Below are 25,181 nucleotides of genomic sequence, written 5' to 3'. Positions count from 1 at the left end.
CAGGTCTGAGAACTTCTGCAGTGACATACAGGTACACACATATTTATATGTAACTGTGATTTTTTTTTTTAAGATTTTATTTATTGATTTCTCAGCAAGAGAGAGAGAGAGAGAGCAAGCACATAAGCAGGAGGAGCAGCAGGCAGAGGGAGAAGCAGGCTCTCCACTGAGCAAGGAGCCCAATGCAGGACTCGATCTCAGGTCCTGGGATCAGGATCCGAGCCCAAGGCAGACCAGAAACTTAACCAACAGAGCCACTCAGGTGTCCCAACTGTGATTTTTTTTTTTTTTTAAGTTTTATTTGAGAGAGAGAGAGAGACACAGAGCAGGGGAGAATCAGAGGGAAAGGGACAAGTAGATTCTGTGCTGAGGACAGAGCCCAATGTGGGGCTCCATCTCACAACCCCAAGATCATGATCTGAGCTGAAATCGAGAGTCAGATCCTAAACCAACTGAGCCACCGAGGCACCCCAGAACTGAGATTTTTTTAAATAATACGACAGAAGTATCTTTCTTTCTTTCCAATGATAAAATATTTCTTCCAAACAGCTGCTAAGTTATTAGGAAGTAAATACTTATGTTATTTGCAAGTTAGAACTTAAATAGAGCAGTTAGGTATTCCTTTGGGCTTCAGGCCACTTGTAAAATTACTGAGCTACTAAGGGCCCTGGCAACCAACAAAGTGTGGAAGCCTCTGATCTAGATCATACATCCACTGCCCCCACCCAGCACTTCTCATCTTACTGTTTTCTGGAAGGGTTCTGAAACATAAGGCCCTTTCCCAAACATTTTACCCTTTAATCTTCAGCCATACATGAGAAATTATTTTAAAAGTTGGATGAGGCTGACTTGAGAAAAATATACATGTTTTTCAAGTAGATAAATGAAATTTTGTCTTTAAAAAAAAAAAAAAAGACTTCCCTAGGGGTTCCATGTAAAGCAAGTGTCACATAATATACAGCAGCCTGGTTGCCTTGGTCAATTAGCTTCAATCTAAATAAACCTCTTCCCATGTAATATCAAAAGAAATCTCTCAGGCTAAACACTGAGTTTCAAAACCATTTCACAGAACTTAGTTTTAGGATAGTCTATTGTCCTGGCAGAATTATGAACACTGTCTCCTTTCACTCTCCAAAGGACTCCAACTAGGATGACTAATTGTATGGCCTCCCTAATTTAAAGGCCAATTACATGCTGGAAAAATTAAGATTTGAATGTCTATTTGTGGCTAAGGAAGAATAAAAATTTTAATACTGGGGGCGGGCATCTGGGTGGCTCAAGTGGATTAAGACGCTACCTTTGGCTCAGGTCATGACCTCAGAGTCCTGGGACCAAGCCTGCCTGCATAGGGCTCCCTGCTCAGCGGGGAGTCTGTTTCTTCCTCTATCCCTTCCCCTGCTTGTGCGCTTGTGGTCTCTTTCACACATGCGCAAAAATAAATAAAATCCTTTTAAAAAATTTAATACCGGATTTCTGTTTTTAAAAACCTCAATAGCAAACACCCAAAGACCCCACTGAGGCCGGATAACTCCTAATATCCTGCTTGTAATCCTGCAGCCCTGTGACTCTGAAATCAACAGGGCAGACAGTGAATCAGCATGTCTAGCAGCCGAAACGACTGATGAGTTGGCTCTGCACCTCGCATACGAAATGCAGGTTTCAGTGAGTTGTTAATAATTTGTAATAGTAAGCCAATAACCAGGCTTCCCTTAAAGGAAGAAAATACCATTAAAAAAAAGCAATTCAACAGGGCGCCTGGGTGGCCCAGGGGGTTAAAGCCTCTGCCTTTGGCTCAGGCCACGATCCCAGGGTCCTGGGATCTAGCCTCACGTCTCCAGGTCCAGCTCTCTGCTCAGCAGGGAGCCTGCTTCCTCTCTCTCTCTCTCTCTCTCTCTCTCTCTCTCGCCTGCCTCTCTCTCTCTCTACTTGTGATCTGTCAAATAAATAAATAAAATCTTTAAAAAAAAAATCAGTTCAAGAATTCTAACTTCTTTGTTCAAAGGTATTTCATATTTCATATTTCATTTAAAAATAGCTACAATTGGATCTTTTCATTAATTCTACCATTTTTTCTTGTAACCTTCCAACTTGCCCTAAGGCAAGTCCTAATTGCTTTTTCCATACAAAATGAAACAAAACAAAACAACTTACATACCAGCACTATATTTTCTTCCCAAGAAACTCAGTGACTGAACAGTTTTCACACTGTCTCCTGCTCATTAAAAAGGATTCCTTTTTTTCTTCCCCTCATAAAACCTCCCAAGACTCAAGGTTAAAAAAATAAAATAAAATAAAACACAGACCACTAAAGAATAGGCATATTCGTGACTGACTTTCCTTAACATCCAGGACAGAAATAAAACAAATAATTTCTGCAGAATAAAGGGAAATACCATGTGATACTTTCAGTCAGTTGCCAAACAACTGTGCTTCAAATGTGATGGTGTTGCCAGCCAAATTAATTCACTGGTTTGTACCCATGCTTTCCAACATTTCAGTACTTTCCACACTTAAGACCTAAGATGAAGTGAACAACAGAATGGCGATAACATTTCTCCAAGAGTCGCCAGGGTATTAATAAGCAATATGCAAATTTCTAGGCTCTAGCCCCATGGTATTGACTCAGGGACTCTGGGATCCCAGCCCAGGAATCCAGATCTCTTACAGATCTCTGGGGGAATCCTTCTACACATAACCTTTGAGATCCACCGATAAAAAGGTACCTTCGTGCATAAGAGAGAGGCTTACATTCAGTAAATAGCCCATTTACTCATTCCTCATGATTCCCAGCATGAATGTGTATTTGGGGGAAAAAAAACATAAAATGAGAAACATATGGGGAGACAGACTGGACAGATTTTTAATAAGTCATTCTGCAGAGGGTAGGAGGAGCCAGGAGGAAGGAACTACAAATCACAAATGCACAAATCACTCCTTACAGGGAAAAGTGTGCCAACAGGTCCACCTGTCAGAAGCAAGGGTAAACACTCCATCGCAAGGAAACATCTTGGCTCCTATTTTAATGATTTTCCCTTCTGCACTATACCACCTTCTCCAAATTTGTCTGATCTTTGGTAAAGAACTTCCATCAGCTCATTCCTATCTGCAGTTCCCTCCTTTTCCAGCCTAGAACCTACAGCCCCAGTGAATACCATCCTTGACAACACACTGACGTTTCTTGTTCCACGCACTGCCTGTCTTTTCGACGCAGCCATGTGACGAACCCCCAAACCTAGACGAACTCTGTGTCATCAAGTCAGTCCATCCTGAGCTCAGCAGTCGAGCACAGCTAAAGAGCACACAGCAGGCTGACTGGGGACTTCCTCTATACGGGACACCTGTCTCCAAATGTCCCTCAACACTGCCAAGACGACCACCTTGATTTCTCCCGTCAACTCACTCTGCACACGAGCGACATCAACTCTTTTCCACTCTCTACAAACCTCCAAGAGGTTTATACCTCTTTATACCTCACACAGGAAATGAACACCCTTACTCCAGAACTCTCTTTACTTCCTGCTTCGAAACCGACAAACCTACCACACATCTGTGCCTCCTCCTCCACTCGCCTCAGGGTAAAACAAAGGAAGGCTCTCCTCCTGTCCCTGGAGACATCCTCCTCTTTAATCCTCCACTCAGAGGGCCATTATGAAAAATAACTGTTATAATCCACGTATCACAAAGCACAGTGTGGGGCTCATTAAAAAATATTCAATAAATAGTAACTGTTTTCACTATTGAGGTTTCCAGTAGAGCTGCGTCCAAGCGGGTGCTCCAAGGATAAAACAATCAATCCCATACCAGAGCAGAGAGGGAGAATCAGAGAAGTGTATACCTCAAACAAAATTCTCACCCCTACCGCCTTCCCCCAAATCCTGGCAAATAAGTCAAATAAATATTCACCTTCATAAGAAAAACTTACCTCATTGCCAAGTATGAGGGACAGTGGGGTAAAAAGCTAAGACACCGATGTTTTCTTGCCTCTGCTGATTTTACAATTCCTCAGGTCTACTTTTAAACAGTGGGGTACAACAGGGAAAGATGTTACTACACATTCCTTTCCCTACCTCTTGCCATACGCTCCTCAGTGATCAGCTTCTCTTTCAGGAAACTATGTTATGAAATTTAAATGGACCAGAAGAACATCTGGCTCACGTTCAAAGTGTATAGCATACTCTGCTGTCAATATCTAAATCCCAGGGTGCCCAGGACTCCTTCAGACAAGCAGCACAGGACACACATTCACAAGACCCCTACAGAAATCATCCTTCCAGAGGAAGGAGTCTGGGCAATTAATTTCTCAAAACGGCGGGGGCGTAAGGGACACTACACAAATTTATGCAGAGTGAAACTGAATATCTGACTTGTTAAAGCCAGAAATACAATCAGGCCCTTTGCTCGTTTCTATGTAAATAAGTCCTAAAACCTTCTCACTCAAAACCCTGGACAGCCTAAGGAATTTCACTTCTCAGGCATCAGGGCAAGCTGGCTGGTTTGGGTTGGAAGCGCTGTGCTTGGCTGCTCATTTAAGATAATTTTTTAAATGAATGGAGCCTTGGTTACCATTTCCATAAACCCTTCCGGACCACTCGATACCAGCTCACCAGAAATGATGCTTTTGAGCCCTAAGACGGGTCTTTTGGAAATCCTGGAGATAGAGTTCCCCAGTGATCTTTCAGGACGGTCACACTTCAAGTTCGACTGAGGATAGCAAAAGCCCCCTTCTTCCTCACCACTCCCCTCCCCCAACAAGTTCTCTCATAAAAGCCATTATATTCTTACACCAACAATACAGTGAGGACAAAAATCTCACCATGAAAAGGTAATCCCTAAACTAAATAAATTCAGCATTAAGAAATCATATTACATCATGGATCTCTGTTTAGGAAGCACTGACCTTTGTGGTTTGACTCAAGGGGCACCAAGGGCCTAACAAGTCATTTTGATTGTCCACAAAACTTTTAAAACTGTGAGATGTCACTGAAGACATGGAAGATTTCATGTAAAAAATCCCAACTGCCATCTTCTGAACATCTGCTAGGACTTACAACACTGGTCTGCCTGCCCAGTGTAGGGAAGAAGTTGAGAGGCGTCTGCCCCCTGAGCATGGCAGTTACTCTCTGGCTTGTTGAAGCTCTTCTGTCTTAAATCAAGGCAGATTTTGCTCATTTAAGAGACCTACCTTATCCCTGTAGGCATCTGAATTTGGATCCCTGTTTTGAGGCACTTCTAGGGTCCTGGAAGGCAGGGGATCTAGCCGAAACAGTTTGCAGCCTGAACAAGTCTGGGGTGGTTTCTGAGGGAAGGTTTTGGGGGTATAGATGGGAGCATTTAATGAACCAGGTCCTGGGGATGTAAGGAGAAATAAGGAAAGTAACCGCAGAATAATACATTTACCCTTCCAATTAATTCTGGGTAGGGCCAGTCCTGTTTTTTGTTTTGATAGTCATATTGCAGAATAAGAATCAGACAGATTTCTTAATCTAAGTTTACTTGAGAGGACAATTCAGTTCTCCTTCTCCTCCTTTCCTGGTGGGCCAGAAATATCCAATGATCCTTATCGCAGTTTGTCTATTTTCCTCTGGGTGTTGTCCATAATGTCTTATCTTCAGAGATTCCCCCACCCAAGTCGTCCTGCTCCCACCAAGTCAGCACTGTGTGAATCATGCTCTGCTTTTATTAACACCGAGTTAGCTCCAATAAAGTAAACCCAGCATTGCTTCAGAGGTCAACTTTCTGTCTCCCAACTATGCAAAAGAGAAAGCAGACAGACTTCCTCCAGGCTGGAGGGAACATGAGAGAGAAACTCAGATGAATTATTTAGTGGATCCACAGTTGGATTTGGGGCAACACACAGTACAACTTAATTCTCCAGAAATCATTATCAGGAGGGCCCAAAGCACCAGAAGACCAAAATAAAAAAACAAGAACTTATAACTCAATATGATGCCAGCTAATATATGCACACACAAATGTGTTTATGTAAGTCACACATTTTCTCAACTTGCACCCACAGAAGAGAATTTTGTTAGAATCACAAGTCTGGAAGGCTGATGGCCATGCCTGTCAACCATCTGCTGGTTAAAACCTATTCACACCCAAACTTTCTCATGAAGTTTAGAACCCAGTCAGGCTCAAAAGACATACGTACACCTTGAGGAAGCCCATTCCAGATCCTGAGGGACCTACAACAAAGTCAGGAAATCCCTTCACAAATGAGGTACTGTCTCACTTCTCTCCATTCTCCTGGTTTTTTCTAGATTTGAGGTAGCCTTGGTTATTAACTAAGTCACAGTTACAAAAAGTCCTAGAATCATGCTACATTAAGTTCCAGACATTAAGAATCCCAACCCAAACCCTTGACTAACCTTTAAAACAAGAGGGCAAAGGCCAGCAGAGGGAGAGTGGCCAGGCTTCAGAGTAGTAATTCTTAGGACGCTGGACCATCGCTAGGAAAATCTATCAATACAAATTCTGACTCATTTACTCACGTGGTCGTTTCATTTTTCTGGAGCTCCAACAGCTCTTGAGCTGTGAATTCCAATGAGCCTGAAGAGACATCCTGATATTGACCTTCTAGGAGCTGCATCATATCAATAATACTGTTCAAATAGGCCACTCTCACTCCCCAATTAGCCTTCAAAGGAAATGTAGCTTACCAAACTCCCGGTTAAGAAAAGCTACTCATGAACTATTTTCCTATTAAAGAACACCACTGATTCTCCCCAGCCCACTCAGGTTATAAATAAGGAAGGGTTCATTTTCCTTGCCTATTGATTTGCAGAAAGCCATATATCCACCATATAGGTCCTTTATAAGATGTCAAATACACTCATCCATTAAGTTAATAAAGAACCACTTCCTTCTCATTTGGAAGTAGAGACCATTTCCCATGCTCAAGTCAGAGAAAAAAAGTCAGAGAAATTCAAAGCAGCAGAGATACTCTCCTGTTGAAAAGACAAGTCGCATATTGTGGAGAGGGTCACTTGGCAGGAAACGGTGAGCAACTTCTAAGATATGAGGGTTTCAGACAACTGCAGGGAACTGAATTCTGCCAACAACCAGTGAACTTGGAAGAGGACCCTGAACTTCAGATGAGATCTGAATCCCAACCAATAACGTGATTCTAGCTAAGTGAGACCATGAGCAGAAGACCCATTCCCTACCTCCTTACCCACAGAAACTGTGAGATAATAAATTTATGTCGTTTTAGGTGCTTTATGTGTTTAAGGTGCTAACTTAACTAAAACAATGGTACATTCCATGCAGCAACAGAAAATACACCATCTTTCATATAGTCAAGGAAGAGTTAAGAAAGTACATGTTTCTATGGCTTTTTACAGCAAATAAAGAAGGAGAAACAGAGAAGTAAGGGGGATATTTACTGACAGGGAGGGAGTGGGAATGAAGTGGACAGAATGGAGGAATGAAAAGGATATAAAAGGCCTGGGGGGAAAGAATGCCTCCTACACACACTTTTCATCTACTTACAAGGTTTAAAATTATGGTAATATTTTACAACACCTAAAAATAAAGAAATAAAATCTACCAGGATGTGGCAGGTATCAATCTAATTGCATTATAAATATATCAAAAGCCCACTGAAGTGGGTAGGGAAGAACCAAACTAACTCTGGAAAAACACAACTGCAACTATACACTCTAATGCTAAAGACCAAAAAATTGCACACAGATATTATATTCTAATTAGGAAACTTGTTTCTCACAGGGGTCGTTGTTAGCATTCTGAAACTACTTGAAGTGTAGTATAGGGTTGCACCAAAAAATAAATATACTGTGGTTAATGAGATCCAGGTCGCTCACTTTCAGAGGAAAGTTACATACAATGGGCAAGACAGAAAGAACCCCGTGGTTTTCCATAGAGAGATACAGATGTGTACGTGGGTATACAAATACCTGTTTCCTAGCTCTGCCTGCTGAGAGGGTCTTGACATCTCAGTAGCAATAGGCACACCTCGTGCTCAGACTTTGGATTCTACATATCTTTCTCCAATTAAAGGGATTAGAGCTTCTTGAAGAAATGACTGATTCTGGTGCTGGAGCAAGAAAATTCAAGATGAGCCTGGAATATCTTATGGTGTCAAAAAGTAAGAAACGGCTCCAAAAACTGATGGAACATAGGAACCAAACTCCTTTAAGGAGTTCCTAATGGCCAAATCTGGAACAATTTAAGCAACACAAAAAATGATAGTAAGAGCTTATAAACATAGGGAAAAATAGCCATTTAGTCCATACATATGTAAATAATAAATAACGAGGGGAAAAGGAATGGCTCTTCCTTACAGAATTCCAACTAATGAATGAAGGAGGGATGATGAAACTAGAAATCAGGGAACCAGGGAATCAGGGAAACAAGGTGTGCTAAAATTAATCACCAAAAGAAGTATAAGAAGTAGGATATTTACACAGTGGAAAATTATCTCCCCACAAGACATTTATTAGTTTCAAAGGGAAAAATGAGAGCTTTACAGGGGAGAAACCTGGCAGACACCACTGTAACCAAGTGATGAAGATAGGAAAGTAGAAAGACATGTGGAGGTCAGGTACATCTTGAACTAATACATTCTTATGTGTACATCATCAGTGCTGTAACGTTCTTGCCAAAAATGCATCACCTGAATCAAATCCACACAAACCCAAACTAAGCAATATTCTATAAAGTAACTGGCCAGTCATCTCCAAAATGATCAAAGTCATCAAAAACAAAGAAAGCCTAAGGAACTGTCCCAGACTGGAAGAGACTGAGCAGACATAACAATTAAATGCAATGTAGGAGCCTGGATGGGAGCCTGGAACAGGAAAAGGGCATAAATGGGGCAATTATTAAGAGTGCTGTCTCCCCATTAATATCCTCATTTCGATCACTGCTCTATGGTTACATACCATGTTAACATGCGGGGAAGCTGGGTGAAGGTCACCCCAGTACTCTTGTTATGGGTTTGCAACTTCTAAGTCTAAAATTCTTTCAAAATGGAAAGTTTAAAAAAAAACACACAGTGGGTTTGGCCTGTCTTTAAGCCACAAACTTGATTCCAGGGTAAATATGGGGAATTATTATTACGAACTTAATGGTGAAAAAAGCTAGCATTAGAGTCTAAGAAATACGAACATCGCTTCAGAATAGCTATCCATGTTCATCTCTAGTTTAAAACACTAAGTAAGGCATCCTTGTCGACTGGCATTCAGTGTATGCTGTGTGCTGTTATGGATGTATATGTGCCCATGGGGGTGTCCTGTCACCCCAAGTCGAACATCGAGTCTTTTGGGGTGTGAACATCTTCTCTATATGACATTCCCATGTCTGGTAATGTGATCTACACAGAATAGGAACACAGTAATACCAACAGATGACACATGCCCACAGCATCTGAAATGACAGCACAACTCAAAGGATTCCTTAACCCCGAATGACCCTCTTATTGCCTCTTAGTATTGTTTTAAATAAAAGCTCTTCCTACAAGAACCCTGAACTTCCCTTTCTATATGCAGGCTCTGCAAAGTACACAGTAATAGGAGCACTGAGCCTACAACATAGCCAAACTGGGTGTTCCCAGACAGAACTTCCAGGTGGTAGATGTATTCCTGAGGCCAATCTTGCTCCTTCTGTTAATGAAATTGAGCACAAACACAATGGCTGACTTTGCAGGATGGCTCCTGTGTTTTGACGCAACAGGTCCACTAGTCTTCCACATGAACTCTACTTGCTTTGCACACAGTTTCTAGCACATAATATGTATACAAGAAGTCTGGTCCCATAAGTAAAGTCTGCGTGGTCCTGAGGATAAGCTTTCAGAGCCAAACATCCCAAAGCATACCAGGTCACTTCTCTAATGCCTAATGACCTAGGGCTTTCTTTGACCATAGCCCAGGGACACGGGAAGGAGCCAGGACTCAAAAAGCTTTTCGTTTGGAATCAAACATAAAAAGCAATCTGAAATCATCATGCAATGGATGATTTAGGCAAAAAGCAGTTCACCGCAAGGACTTTAACAACTGTCAAACAATTGTTAATTAAACCAAAACGATGACTCCCAGATCAAGTACATTCCCATTCTCTTTGGAAAGAGCCCAACTAGGAGGAATTTAGTAAGTTCCATTTTAATACTGTGTATTTTCTTTTTTTTTTTAATATTTTATTTATTTATTTGACAGAGAGAGATCACAAGTAGACAGAGAGGCAGGCAGAGAGAGAGAGAGGGAAGCAGGCACCCTGCTGAGCAGAGAGCCCGATGCGGGGCTCGATCCCAGGACCCTGAGATCATAACCTGAGCCGAAGGCAGAGGCTTAACCCACTGAGCCACCCAGGTGCCCAATACTGTGTATTTTCAAAGCCGAACTTCAACACCACTGAAACAGGAAAAATCCAAGTACACTTCAGCTCTGCAAGCACTACCCGTGAGGATGATGATGGTACAAGTTTCCCTGGGAAGTTTGCTCCCACCTCCCCTGGTGCAATGCATAATCTGTTTTACAATCAGACCCGTGCATGTGATTTCTTTTTGTCAGCTTTGTCTCTAGTTACTAAAAAGATGCTAGTTATTTTGGGTCAGAAGCTGAGGGAGAAACAAGAACAGTAACACAGAGGTCAAACGCCTTTTATCATTTGGGGCCAACAAAACAACTCACCCCACAAAAGGAAAAGCTCAGAGCTTCCTGAAGATGGTCCCTTCCTCCTGCCTCACACTTGGCTGACCCTTGTTTATCACCCAGTTGTGCAGAGACCTCGGTCTGACTTTGCAGGGCTGCACACATTCCTAGGGTCGATGGGTAAAAGGATGCACCAGGAAATGCCGCCAGCTTTCTTTTCTCACAAACCATCAACGTGTATTTTCTTTTGTTTTTAACTGAGCCTGTGCACTCACCAAGCAAATGACACAGGTAAGCCAAATGGTTCTGTGATATCCGAAAGGAGTTTTTCTAGTTTTCTGAAAAACTGCGGGACCCTGAACACTGCCCATCCTCCAAGCCCAAATTAAACGTGACAGACACCACTCATTTCATCAGCACCTTTGTTTCTTTCTCTCCACAGTACAACATTCTTTGAGAAAGTTAGCACAGCTGGGTTTTAAAAGACTCTGGGATCTTTCCTTATAAAAGATCACTTTCAGAATCCCGAGGCATTTTGCAAAGGGGAAAAAGATATTAAATTGGAAGCCTATCAAATGGCTGAATTTAAAATGAGGACAAGTTTGGTGAGAAAAAACAGTTTGAACCCTCAACTCGTTTCCCCTCCTCGAGAACATTTTCCGTTAACGGCACCCTCGTCTCTCACTTCTTTAAACTCCTACAGCTCTCGCAGCCTCGACCCTACCATCTAGGATTTCCTCCAACAAAGCTGATTCTCATCATGCATTGCTTCATAATGTACCTCTTTGTTGATCTCATGACCCAGGAGGAAACATTCTTTAAAGCTAGGAAATAGACATCTGCTATTTCTACACATGATTACGGCTGCCGTGATGGGCGGCAGTAGGTACGTAATCCTTGTTGCCACTGTTTGCGTGAAAACTGCTGGAGAGGTAATGAAATAATTACCCAACAAAGTGAAATGGAAGAAAACAGAACAATTACTACTGCGTCAGCTATTTTCTTTTTATCACCGGCCCATAAAAACTGTTTCTCAGCTAAAACACACTTCAATTAGGAAGTGTCAATAAAGGAAGGGAAAGGAACACTATCGGATTTGCCTGGGTCCTGAGAAAAATGTAGTGTCAGAAGGAACAAGGGCTGATTAACCAAAAAAATATACTAAGAAACCAGGATCTTTTAAAATACTACTTTCTTATCTGAATCAAAGCTAATTAATTCAACACAAATATGGAATATGATGAAAGATAAGGAAAAACAGATTTTCCTGATTCCGCAATGTACTTGAGTGTCCCAGTTACAAAGCATTAGATAAAACTAAAAGGAAAAATTAGCAATTTCAAAGCACTTGAACTAAAATCATCCTCTAGCTGAGAAAAGTGAAAACTGTAACAACAGAATATATCTATTATTGAGATGACAAATCTATTACTGGGATGTCAAACCAGAAATATTCAACTAATTTCCTCGATAAAAAGCGTTACTGAAATACTTCTGATACTATGCTATTTTAGAAAATGATCTTACAAAAATCTATCCTGAAATGAAGTACTTGTTTTCACAGGCTGACCATGAACCATGATTTAATCTATCCCAGTTGCTTTTGGAGGTAGAGATTACTCCAACAAGGGATTACATAAAGCGAGGAAAATGTTCTCAGGGCAGAGGCTGGGAGACAGAATTGAAGAGATGTCATTACAGAAGTTTAAAAGACAGGACCCTATCTCAACTGGGATTTACCAAACATCGGTGATCCACAGAACCTCTTGAACAGGAACAATGTCCAAAAATTTTTGTTCATCAATTTATTGCTTTTCACAGTATATAAGGGATTAGGTAGAAATATATACTTTATACCAGTATCCTTCTATCCCATTCCAGAGTCCATTTTTAAAACCACCTTTAATAGTCATTATGAATTAAATGTAATTAGTTCAAATTAAGTTGAATTAAATTAAACAGTCATTATGAACTAATTAAAATACATTTTACAAAGTTTAAGTAACTTCAAGGCAAAGAAATAAATAGGAAAAATTTGGAGTGTTAGTCGGTGGGATTTAAGAGGATGAATTTTCTTATAGTCAGACTAGCTGAACTCCAGTCAGTGATCAAGAGGACAAGAGCTCTCAGCCAACAATCACACCCACTGTCCTTACACAAAACTGAATCAGGATAGAAAACAACAGCATCCTGGCAGGCCAGCAAGCCACTCAGCTGATGCAAAATGTTTTTCCGGCCTAGGCAGAAGCCCCAGCGCCAGGACTTGCCCCGCCCCGCCCGGCCCCATGAATAACAGCAGAAAATGCTCTCCCCAGCCAGTCTCCAATTCATACTTGAGTAGAAATGGGAGATCATAAATCCAGGGCACTTCCTTCTGAAATCAGAATGGTTTTTTTAGCCAGATGTTCATTTTTACAGGCTCTTTGCGCATAACAATGGGGGGGTGTGGGGAGAAGATGAGAACACATTCGCTGTACCACTCATTTCCAAACATCACCAGTAAGAGGGAGTGGGAGGCAAGCACAAATATCACTGAACCTCGCTGGGCTCCCCCACCAACGGCCCAATGTTGTGTCGCATCAGGCTCAAGAAACACCAGCATCGGGGCAAAGGGCAAACAAGATAAAATAAAATTAGAAACAATTTCACCCATTGAAGATTTTTTTTTTTTCCATTTTTCAACACAGCCAAATAGGACTTGGCCAGCTACATAACATATTTGCCTTTCCATCCCCACCCATCTACAGTTTCTTTTTTAAATCAGATGTTCTATTCACACACCAATTCATAAACAACTTGCTTGGAGCCTGACGATTTTTCTTTTTGTTATTTTCAACTCCATCCACGGTCTCCTGAAAATGTCATTTCACCCAGTGTGGAAGGCAAGGCCGAGGGAGACGCCCACATATACACTGGGCTCCTCACTGTGGCAAAATGTGGACAGGTCATTTAAGTTTATCGAACACACACAGACACACAACGCGGACCACAAAAGCTAGAGGGGCGCCTGTAGCCGGCACACGCAATGGAGCTGTTCAATTCTTGGCTCACACACAGCAGAGAACAAGTCGGCTCAAAGGCCAAACACTCCCAGGAAAGTTCACGTTCGGGAACATCACAATGAACACAAGTCCTCACAGAACCTGCCTGAGCCAGGAGACCTGATTTTTGTTTTATTTTTTAAGATTTTGTTTATTTACTTGAGAGAGACTGAGCGCAGAAGGAAAATGAGGAAGAAGCAGGCTCCCTACAGAGCAGACGGACCGATGCAGGACTTGATCCCAGGACCCAGAGATCAAGACCTGATCAGAAGGCAGACGCTCAACCAAATGAGCCACCCAGGTGCCCCAGTTTTTGGTTTTCGAAGAAAACAATGCACGTCCATTCTCTACCTGTATTTTATTTTCCCTTGTCCTACCAAAACCTAACCTCCTCCTTTAAGTCATCCTTCGTCTTAAACTCACTCCCCTCTACCACCCCTACTCCTCTCTCCCCAGCTCCCTTCTGCAGCTTCCCTCATCATGTCTGCCAGGGCAAGATGAACATGTTAGGACCTTTTCAGTACAGTTTTTAAATCTCCCCCAGTCACAGGCAAAACTACAGATCTCACCATCTGTTTTTCTAAATTAGAATAAAGGGGTGCGTTACACATTTTCCTTGGTAATTTGTAAACGGCCACACGATGCTCATTAAAACGCATCTTATTCTTGGTGGTTTATCATGAAAATTACAGGTAATGTTTTTTAAATCCCTTAGTGGCCACACTTGCAGTTCAGTTAACAGGACTAAAACCATTTGACTGAAAAATTGTTTTTATCACAAATGCCAAGCACGCAAACTTTTCCGACAATGGAATCTTTGGTGGGTTGTCTTCACGGAACCATCTCTTGCATTCAAGGTGCAACCTACCGACTTAAAACACACACGCACACACAACCCCCCTGAAGTTCAAAATCCTCACTATACTCGATGAAATAACATCAACATCAGGGGTAAGACGTTTAGATTCTACTTCCCATCTCCATCTCTCCAGAGGAAAGACTGTGAGCCATGTCGCCCACATCCTCGGCCAAACCCTTTGCTCGGCCCTTACAAGCCCTGTGTTGCAGGAACAGAGAGCACAGGCCATGCGTAGCTACGCCGTTTGCTCTGGGGTCAGCTGTTCTGTTCATCTTGGCCCTTATTTCCTGCTGTCTGTTCTTTTTCCTTCAACATCACAGCTCCTGTTGGTATAGGCAGCGGTGAGGGCTACCTCCAGCTGGAAGGCATTTCTAGATCTGGCTCCTCCCTGAAAGGGGAAGGCTGAAAGACGGACTCCTCTAAAGTGGGCTCAGAAGGCATGAAGAGAGGTAGGGGCCAGAAGGGCCCAGAGAAGGAAGGCCTTACTCCAGGTGTAAGTGGTGTTACCTTGTAAGTGGTGTTCCAACACCTTGGGGTGCTGCCTTTCTATCTGTCACAACACCCAGAAAATATGTTCAGTGGAGTCGAGTTGCCTTCCCTTTCAAATTTCCATTCTCCCCTTCTATGGGGCAAACCCCTGCTATGCCTCCTCCCCACCACCAAAGCTCCTCGGGGGTAGTGAGCTCTTCTGGTGGTTTTAGCTTGGGAGCCAGTATCAACCAACCACTCCCCGTACCCCTGGGTCGGAAGGAGGGCACCGCCAGGTTCTATCATTCCAGAGACATCCTGTACTGTCTCCATCCCAGTGCAGGACCATACACGCTCCCTGTCCAGTGGACTCTGAACTCAGACACTGTTTGGGGTGCCCCCAAGGAACTACTTACAACTTCTCCAATGGCCCCATCTTCTTTTTATGGGGAGGAATATCATGAGAGCATTCTTCTGATCCCAGCTGCTAGCTATTGTCCAGAAATTCCTCGGTACTTCTGGCCCTCTAAGGATTCCTTTCCTGTTTCCTATGGATTTATTCCTTTTCTATCATTTCAGTAGGAAGGAAGAGAGCTAAACCAGCAGAAGTGTATGACTATAAATGGATCTGCCTCCATATGGTTCCACAGCAGCCACACTCCCTGATCGCCTTCTCCAATGGGCACAAAAGCCACGAGCTAGGACCGTGCAGGATGTTTCAAGCTGACCTAACTGAACCCACAGGCATTAATGTGGCTACTAGTTTTAGAGACAAACTACATAAATTGAAAGGAAGTACTGTGATTAAAAACAACTATGCACGTTATGTTGTCTATGTGTGCACAAGTATACGCATTCTGTATCCAGAGTGGATAAGCAACAGGTAAATTTGTTGACTGTTAGCTCTGTATCATTCATTTTTTCTTGTACGACCAACACATACCTTGAAAAAATAGCACATTTGTCAGTGTTGCTGGTGTGATCAAGGCATCAGCGCCCGTCAAACGAGGCTTAAGCCTCTAAAAAGTGTCTCTGCTGACTTGTTAGCTCTAAGGCTTCCACCAAGAGCCTGACCTTTCTCCTACCCTCGATTGTCAGTAATAGGAGGACACTTGCTACCACCAGCCACAGTTCTTTACAAAGACCTGAGAGAGGGAGAGAGCTTCCGCTTCAAAGCATGAAGTCTCCTTTAACATCTAGACATCACAAACCCCAACAAGCCCCTGCACAGGGTCCATTCATTTCACAGTACTCAAATGAAATGCAGATAAACAGACAGCAAATTTATAAAAGAAATGACTCCTCTAAAAATGGCATCGTGGGCGCCTGGGTGGCTCAGTGGGTTAAGCCGCTGCCTTCGGCTCAGGTCATGATCTCAGGGTCCTGGGATTGAGTCCTGCATCGGGCTCTCTGCTCAGTGGGGAGCCTGCTTCCTCCTCTTTCTCTCTGCCTGCCTCTCTGCCTCCTTGTGATCTCTCTCTGTCAAATAAATAAATAAAATCTTTAAAAATAAATAAATAAATAAATGAATAAATAAAAATGGCATCGTATTTCAAACGCACAAGGGTAGAGAATGTAAGGCATCTGCCATGAACCTAGACCCAGCTCTTATCAAATCTTAACCTCTGCTATCTTTTCTTCGAATCTGGGGTGGGCGGGGGGAGGTGTTTTAAAGGTTATTTTTCAATAGTCGTGGTCTGGCTAGATCAACAACAAGGGGAGAAACCACTGGAAATCGATTCCATTTTTATTTAAGCCAAATCTGGAACCTACACCATGATTCTTGGCTTACTTCCTAACTTAGCTCTCATTGTTGTCACTGACAGATGAGGATGTAAACTCGATCTTTATTGGGAGACCCCAAACTCTTAACAGGACTGAAAATCAGGATGCAATTTTGAATGAAATTAAAGCAATCCTTTCGCCTAAGCTCCCTATGCTCAGGAATGTTTTCTGTGTTCTTAAATGTCTGTAATTTATGATGAATGAAAATTACAGTATTTTAACTTTTAGAATTAAATCTCTTTAAAGTATTGAGAGCAAAAGAACAAAGCTGGAAAACTTAACAATATTTGAAACGCTAATTTCAAACAAGGGAATCAGAACTGCTATGGCCACAAAGTCCTCAGGGACAAGTTTCTCTTACTTTTAGAAGCTGAGATTTATGCAAAGTCTGTCAGAGGATGGTTCATTTATGCTATGACATCCTGACTGACACTGAAACTGCCTAACTTGGTAAACAAAGAGCACAGAGCAGATGCTTGAAAAACATTTGTTAGTTGTATCTATTGTCTGGATTGTTCAGAACAATCAACCCAGCAGCTTAGTAAAGCAAAGACCACTTGACTTTAACTCACACTGAAGAAAAATCAATGTTAAACAGTTTACAGACAACTCATTGGTGTTATTTTGCTAGACTACCTGTAAACCCCAAAATAATATGATTGTGTCACTAACGAGCCCTATAGATGCTGACGTAGGGTGGCTGCATTCTCATTCTGAATCTCTGAGATGCAGGAAAACAAAGAAACACAGAAAAATACAACTTTCAGAACTCACCAGCCACTCCGGAGTCTCTTAAATCCCTATAGGAAGTAAAGCCCGATTAACAAAATTCGTAACTCATAAGGATGTCCCAAAGCACTTATACAAAAGATAACGCAAAGAAACAAACTCATTTTCACAGTCCTGACATCCGAATTTCAAAACCCAAATAAAGTTAATAAGGGTTGAGTAAAGGTAACGTGTTTAACCTTCAATTCCCAAAAGAAAATTCGATTAACCAGACACTGCCTTTCCTCAGAGTAATCCTCGATAATTGAGGATTTTATTGTACAGGGCAGTTGATAATTACCCCCAAAAGTTTGCTTCTGAGTTAAAATGCAGAGCCCTTAGTCCCCATTTACCTATTAACCTGCTCCAGCACTGTAAAGAGCTTCTGAAAGGATCCAATAATAGCTAAGAATATAAAAAGCTCTTCATTAATAGAGCTGTCCATGAACAGAGGGTAAGAGAGGACAACAGGAAGCTTTAGAGTCTGTGATTTAAAAAAAATCACAGTGTGAAAGGGAACATCCCGCAAATTAGGTTAATTTTATAGCAATCTCCTTTTCTGAATCAAGGAGGGTAAATACGAAACAGCTGACAGGTGACACAGGCAGATCCTGACAGAAATGTCCTCGGGACAGCAATCCAGTTGAGCGGGGCTCCTGGGAAACATGGGGACCAGCACGCTCTGGTGCCACCCATTTACCACAGGACTCAAGACAGCCATGTTCGGCCCCTTCCATAAAATCAAGCAATTGTTCCCAAAGATGAGGATAAAATCCTACCGATAAATATTCTTTATCAAAAAATCACATTCTCGGGACGCCTGGGTGGCTCAGTGGGTTGGGCCACTGCCTTTGGCTCAGGTCATGATCTCAGGGTCCTGGGATCGAGTCCCGCATCGGGCTCTCTGCTCAGCAGGGACCTGCTTCCCTCTCTCTCTCTCTCTCTCTGGCTGCCTCTCTGTCTACTTGTGATTTCTCTCTGTCAAATTAATAAATAAAATCTTAAAAAAAAAAAAAAATCACATTCTCCTCCATGTCCCTGGTACAGCCTGGGATAGAGTATAAGAAATAAATAGATGTTTTTAAAGCTTTCTTTTGACAATGGATTCACTAAACTTCCTCTCCAATTACTGCTTCCCTGTAGAAGGGGGGAAAGGCAGGGAGTAGTCTCTCTTCTGCTAAATTGCTATGCAAAATGGAGCTCCCCCCACCCCCACCAACCCAGGGAAAAATATCCTAGTCAGAGTCACTGGACCTCTCCGTCACGGGGGACTCTTACCACATTTATGTCAAATGCTTGAATTTACAACGTTATTATATGGGAAAATATTTTCAATTTTTAAACAACCATCACATAAATTTTCAAAACACACACACTATCATTTTTAAGTTATAAACTGCCCGTAACAGACTACTGTAAGTTCTAGAGTAAGTTTACTTAAAGAATAAAAACTGCAACCAGGGGACAGGGGCTCAAGAGCACCTGGCTCGGGGGGGCGGGGGGGGCCGGGGGCAAAAAACCCAGGTTTGGCCATTCGCTGCCTGACGAAGTTCGAAAGCAAAGACACAAGTGGTGGTGAAACCAGAAAGAAGTTTATTCCTGTGAGGCCACTGCAGGAAGACAGTGGATTAACATCTCAAAGATGGTCTCCAAAGTGCTGAAAGTTATTTAAAGAAAATATGGGACAAAGGCCAATGGGTAATGCAGTAAAGGTCAGGCTGATCGTCATCTTGGGGTCAATCCTATGGGGTCTTGCTAGCTCATGGTGGTTGTTATTGCTTGAGGGGGTAGTTCAGGATGTTTTGCCTTTGGGGTCTTCAACGGGAGTTCAAAGGATAAGCTGTAAAAAAGAACTTAATCAGAAAGTACAGTCAAAATGGAGGTAGTTAAAATCCTCTTTGCAAACAAGTAATAAATATGAAATACCACTTACTCTATACCATGTGAGCCTTCTTGAAAATGACCCTATGTGCTATTCAGGATCTACTCACAAAACCACCAGCTTTGTCTCAAGACATGAAGCATTAATGCACCAGAGATTCCTTCCCCATTCCCCAAGAGCGTCTTGTTTTCCTTCAGAAAAATCTCTTCTGCATCACTGCTTTCAGCCTAAATCCTAAGCCACTGAGCTCTCTCTCTCTCTCTCTCTCTTTAATTAGGCTCACTCATTGAGAAAATGGCAACATGGACTTTCAAAATTAAGTCAACCAGAAAAAAGGTGCTGGGTGCCAAGACCTTGGACTGAGGCAAATTATTTAAAGTCATTTTGTCAATGTTAGGTATCTGACGGAAAAACTGAGAAACTCTGGAACTGCACACCAGTGGCACCATTATAATTCCGGCATGTGAAGGGAAAGGGGCCAAAATAAACCACGTGCGAAGTGATCAGAGCCACTGCCGTTAGAAATTTGTTTACGCGGGAGCTTCTGGCAATAAGTTGTTTCAATACAACTGCCCGGTCCAGAGGGGCCACTATCTCGCCCCACCTCTGCAGATCCCGTAAGCACCAGCGACTCACACCTGCAGCCCATGCAAATACATTTTCAGGAGTCTTACTCATAAAAATTGCATCTTCCTTGCACAAAAACAGGAGCCTGGATGGTGGGTTGTTCCTTCCCCCTCTCCATGGAAACTGTGTATGCATTTCTCAAGAGACAGCCAATGCTAGCTATTAGCTGCAAATAAATAGCTTCAAGAGATGAACAATTCATAGAGTAGTCTAGAAACACTTGTACAGTTGCAGCGCTGGACTCTTGGCGAGCTCTCTGCTAGTAAAGGAGAGCTGGAGAGCATGGTCCCAGTAATGAGCTATTAAATGCAAATAACGTCAATGCTGAATCCTTCCCTGGGGCTCAGCATCGGGGAGGGAGGGCTCCGCAAGACAGGAGAGGACAGCCGCACGCCAGGCCATTTGCCATTGCCATTTGCCTTTCTGCTCCTGATGACAATTCTTTTTTTTTTTTTTTTAAATTGACTTATTTGACACACAGCGAGCGAGCGAGCACAAGCAGGGGGAGCAGCAGAGGCAGAGGGAGAAGCAGGCTCCCCACCAAGCAGAGAGCCCGATGTGGAGCTCGATCCCAGGAGATCTCTGAGATCATATCCTGAGCCAAAGGCAGACACTTAACCGACTGAGCCACCCAGGTGCCCTCTCCAATGACAATTCTTAAGAGCCTGTCTGGGAATACTTCAGAGCTTCCATCACTGGCTTTAGGAAGGCTGCCATGCACATCATGTGCCAATTCAGGGACAGAATCTGATTGTAGTTTAGCTGAACTGAACTGAAAACCTCTTGAACTCACAAGCACAAACTAGTAGAGCTCTGTCTTTTTTTTTTTTTTAACATGTCTATAGTTCTGGTTATGAAAATATTTGATTCTAATTTTAACCAACACCTACTACTGTTTCAGCACATTCCTCTGGTTAAAGGAAATGATGACTTTCCAGTCAGTGACTACAGTGACACAGACATGAACTTGGAGAAATACACTTCCAGTTTTCAGCCTCTCCAAGAGGTTTTAAGTTTTGGGTGTGGTTTTTTGTTTGTTTGTTTTCCTTTCCTGAGTCAGTGTGTCATGAACAAATATTGTCCAATCTTTATGGGATTCATATGACAATAGGATTATACCATAAGGTTCATGTCAATAGCCTCATATACTCAATATACACAAAAAACTGTGCATCCCAGGGCAGGGGACATGGCGGGGATGCTGGTTTTTAAAGTAGAACACAACAGATTCCAGCCCTAAGTAAGTCTTTAACCACATATCTGACTGATGAAGCAGAAGACCACAGGAAAGAATTAACAAAAAGGAGCCTAGGGAAAGACAGTTGATTTGGTTTCTCATTAGTTCACCAATGATTTCAGTTTACCTAATTCTACGTAATATAGTAATGGAGTAACAAAGGAGGCCGGACCAAGAAAAGCAGCAGAATCTACGCTAGTTTTCACAGCTGTGGGCTGAAGCAGCACCCAGAATGCCAGAAACTGCTTTAAAGGACTTGAAACATCTCATTTAATCATCAGGACCTCCCTATGGGAAAGAAACAGTGATCATTCCCATGTTGTAGGTAAAGAAAATATGGCTTAAAGGAAAACACACACACCCAAAAAACCGTGCCTAAGTCACCCGGCTATGAAGTGGAAAAGCCAAAATTCAAATCCAAAAAGCCCAAGTCCAGAATCTGTTGTCTCCATCATACCACCTCACACATCAAAGCCAGCCTTAACAAAAGGATCAGCAGCTTTCCCACAGGCCGCTCAGATCCTTATGAGAGTTCTCAGCAAAGAACAAGAATAAACCTGAAGGACTCCATGCATCACAATTCCCTAATTCTCACTAGTACTCATCCTGCTGATTTGTTCAGCAAACACGCTGCCTCCGGTATGAATGGAAGGAAATCCACCTACACGCAGTCAGGCTATATCCGAAAGATAACTAGCAACTGGAGGAAAATGAAAATCCTACCATCTTCTGAAAAAGATTTATATCATAGAAGAAAATGCAGTTTCAGTTCTGTGGATCTCAACTGTATTTTTTAAAAGGCACACATGCTAGGGCTTTGTGTTTCTTCCTTTTAAAGCTTAGTATTCATTTGGGCATTTGAAACTTTTATTGCGACCTGTCATTGACTATTTCCATAGGCATCTGGCAGAGAAAGGTTAAGATGCTGCCTTCAGGGCCCTTAACAAGGCTTCTACTGTGCTCAGTGGAACCGAGGTCACCTGAGCAAATCCACTGGGCTCCCCCTCCATGGTGCAGGCAAGCTCACCACAAGCAAACTCCGTTTCAGTAGGACTGATGGAGGCGGTGTGATTTAAGAGACAACGCTGAGAATTACCCAAATGGCTGGAGTCATAAAGGAAGGCGGTGATCCCCTGGCTAGCATTAAGGGTTTATTTATGCAGCTAATTTTCCTCCAATGGCTTACCAAGAATGGTCCAAAAGCAGACTGAAAAGAGGAAATCAAGCTGTTTCAACACGATGCTAATTTCCTAAAAGATCTGACACTTTTAGGTTGATCTGAGCAATGAAGATGACCTAACTGGACCATATTACAAGTAAAACAATGCTCTAACTGAATCGCTTAATTTAGTTAATTCACTGTGCAGGAAGGCTATATTTGCAAAAGTGGTTGTCAACTCTGTGAGTCAGAATCACCTGGGAAGCTTTAAAAAATACCCGTGCCTGGGCCCTGTCACAAACACATTAAATCAGAATCTTTGAGGAAGGAACCTGACCATCAGGGGTTTTTTTGTTTTGCTTTGTAAGATTTTATGTTTAAGTAAGCTCTACCCCAAACATGGGGCTCAAACTCACAACTCTAAAATCAAGAGTCATGTGCTCTACCAACTAAGCCAGCCAGGTGCCCCTTAAGGGTTTTTGTTTTTGTTTTTGTTTTTATAATGCAACTCCACTGAAACCAGGATAAATAAGCCTTAAGAGGCCCAAATCTTGCTTTTTGGCTGCTGAAAATGCTACACCAGTCAAAGGCATGGTCAAGGTCAATCACCAAACAGGAAATGGGTGATTAGGAATGGAAGGTGGTTAAAATCTGGTCAATTCAATGTATGTTAGGAAGACATAGCACAAACTGGCTCTTTTCAATTAAATGACCTACTTGGGAGAACTTAATCTCTTCAATAAACTGGGTAGGCAGGAAATAAAACAGCTCTAGTCATGCCTACATTTATCTCAAACTCTTCTGAGAAGACATTTTTAAAAATATAAATCAACCTGGGACGCCTGGGTGGTTCAGGTGGTTGGGCGGCTGCTTTCAGCTCAGGTCATGATGCCAGCATCCTGGAATTGAGTCCCACATCGGACTCCTTGCTCCGCAGGGAGCCTGCTTCTCCCTCTGCCTCTGCCTACTACTCTGTCTGCCTGTGCTCACTCGCTCTCTCTCCCTCTCTCTGACAAATAAATAAATAAAATCTTTTAAAAAGATATATATATACACACACACACACACACGTGTGTGTGTGTCAACCTTTGGTACAGGTAGTGTTTACTTTTCTTTAGAGAGCAATAAGGGAGTACATGCAATAAACTTATTTAAACAACCACACAAGCAACCAACCAATCATACACAAACATACCTACATATATGTTAAAATACATAGAGAGAGGAGAGGAGAGGAGAGTTGGTTGACTTTTTTTTTTTTAAGATTTTATTTATTTATTGGCAGACAGAGATCACAAGTGGGCAGAGAGGCAGGCAGAGAGAGAGGAGGAAGCAGGCTCCCTGCTGAGCAGAGAGCCCGCTGTGGGGCTCCATCCCAGAACCCTGAGATCATGACCTGAGCTGAAGGCAGAGGCTTAAACCACTGCGCCACCAGGTGCACATTGAGTTGACTTTTAAAACTTGCAGACGAATATGGGAGGTGTGTGTGTGCATGTATTTTATAAAACTCAATCAAAGTGTTTAGAGAGACTTTGAAACTGTGCCTAACACAAAAGCCAAAATTTTGTTCCTAGTCTACTCAAAAATGAGTCATCTAAGAGGAAAACACCAGGCTTCTATTCATAGGCCCTTTGGAGGTCTCACTGGAAAAATGAACAGTGCACTCAAGTCTGGCAATATTTTTTTTTACTGCATACATCTGGTTTTGGTATATGGTGTATTCTTGAAAATGCCTGCAGTCAAGAATCCTAGGTTACTGCACAGACCATTCAGTCCTTGGTAGTCATCATCCCCAAAGCTATTTCTGATACAGAAATTGCCAAACAAAACTTTCTTCGGTGCAACTTGTGATTCTGCTAATTGAGACAAAAATAACAAGATTATTAGATTTGTGAGTGACAGCAGTTGAATTAGATCTGACAGTGTAGTCTGATACATCATAAAGATTTGAGCCTGTCTGCCCAGGGTACAGATCAGGTCAGCTACACCCCTGCCTCGCTGGGGTCCAGGCTGCAGAAGCAGCAGCTAGCTGGGGCATTTTTTCCTCACGAAAATCACAGGAGCACAACAGCCCAATCATATTTAAGGCACTCCCTTTAAGGTAACTGCTTGCTTTGCATTCATTTCTATTCTCTTGGCCAAATAGCTTACAGGCCAAGCCCAGTACCAATGGAGCAGGAAATAAACTCTCATGCAACGTAAGTCACATGGCAGGGGAGGGGATTAATACAAGAGAACAGCCTATAACATCCATGACCCTCTAATGTGCCAGTTAGAAAACAGAAAACCAATGCACTCCTTTTTTTCTTCTTTCTAAAAAATTGTTTTTGACACCATAAAGGTAATTTAAATTTTGAAAACCTCAAAGGTAGAGGGTTAGCATAAACTTAACAACATTGTATATAGATTGTAAAAATGCCAAGTTTTCAAACACTCAGCAGAGGCAAAGAGGATGTGCTCTAAGAGGAGAGAGAAAGGGATTCCAGGAAGGGAGAAGTTGATGCTGAAGCACATGCCAAGGGTTTAAATAAAACAGGTCCGTGAAAACGGTAGAAAATGTGGATTTCATATAATATTTCATGTAACTACTAATATACTTTCTATTCTTTTATCTATATTCCAAAAAGTTTTTCTATTCACAACTTTTGTTTTAGATCATCTAGAGAAAACAGGATATTGCCTTATTGGGTGGTTGCCTTATATTCAGGTTTATACAATATTTACTTAATATATTGCTTTGAAATTCAC

General features: G+C 42.2%; 1 protein-coding gene and 1 long non-coding RNA gene across 2 annotated transcripts in view; both read right to left on the bottom strand.

Annotated features, from left to right (window-relative positions):
- Window positions 1-25,181, bottom strand: part of FMNL2 (formin like 2) — a 319,987-nt gene that overhangs the window by 153,766 nt on the left and 141,040 nt on the right.
- The window catches only part of LOC116597609, a 92,859-nt gene continuing 86,782 nt past the window's right edge, over window positions 19,105-25,181 (bottom strand). The window contains exon 2 of the long non-coding RNA XR_004288688.1: window positions 19,105-19,368. This is a non-coding gene — a long non-coding RNA (uncharacterized LOC116597609). The remainder of the gene's footprint in view (window positions 19,369-25,181) is intronic.

The sequence above is a fragment of the Mustela erminea genome, chromosome 8, assembly GCF_009829155.1.
Source record: "Mustela erminea isolate mMusErm1 chromosome 8, mMusErm1.Pri, whole genome shotgun sequence".
NCBI lineage: Eukaryota > Metazoa > Chordata > Mammalia > Carnivora > Mustelidae > Mustela > Mustela erminea.
This window is presented reverse-complemented; position numbering and strand designations above follow the sequence as displayed.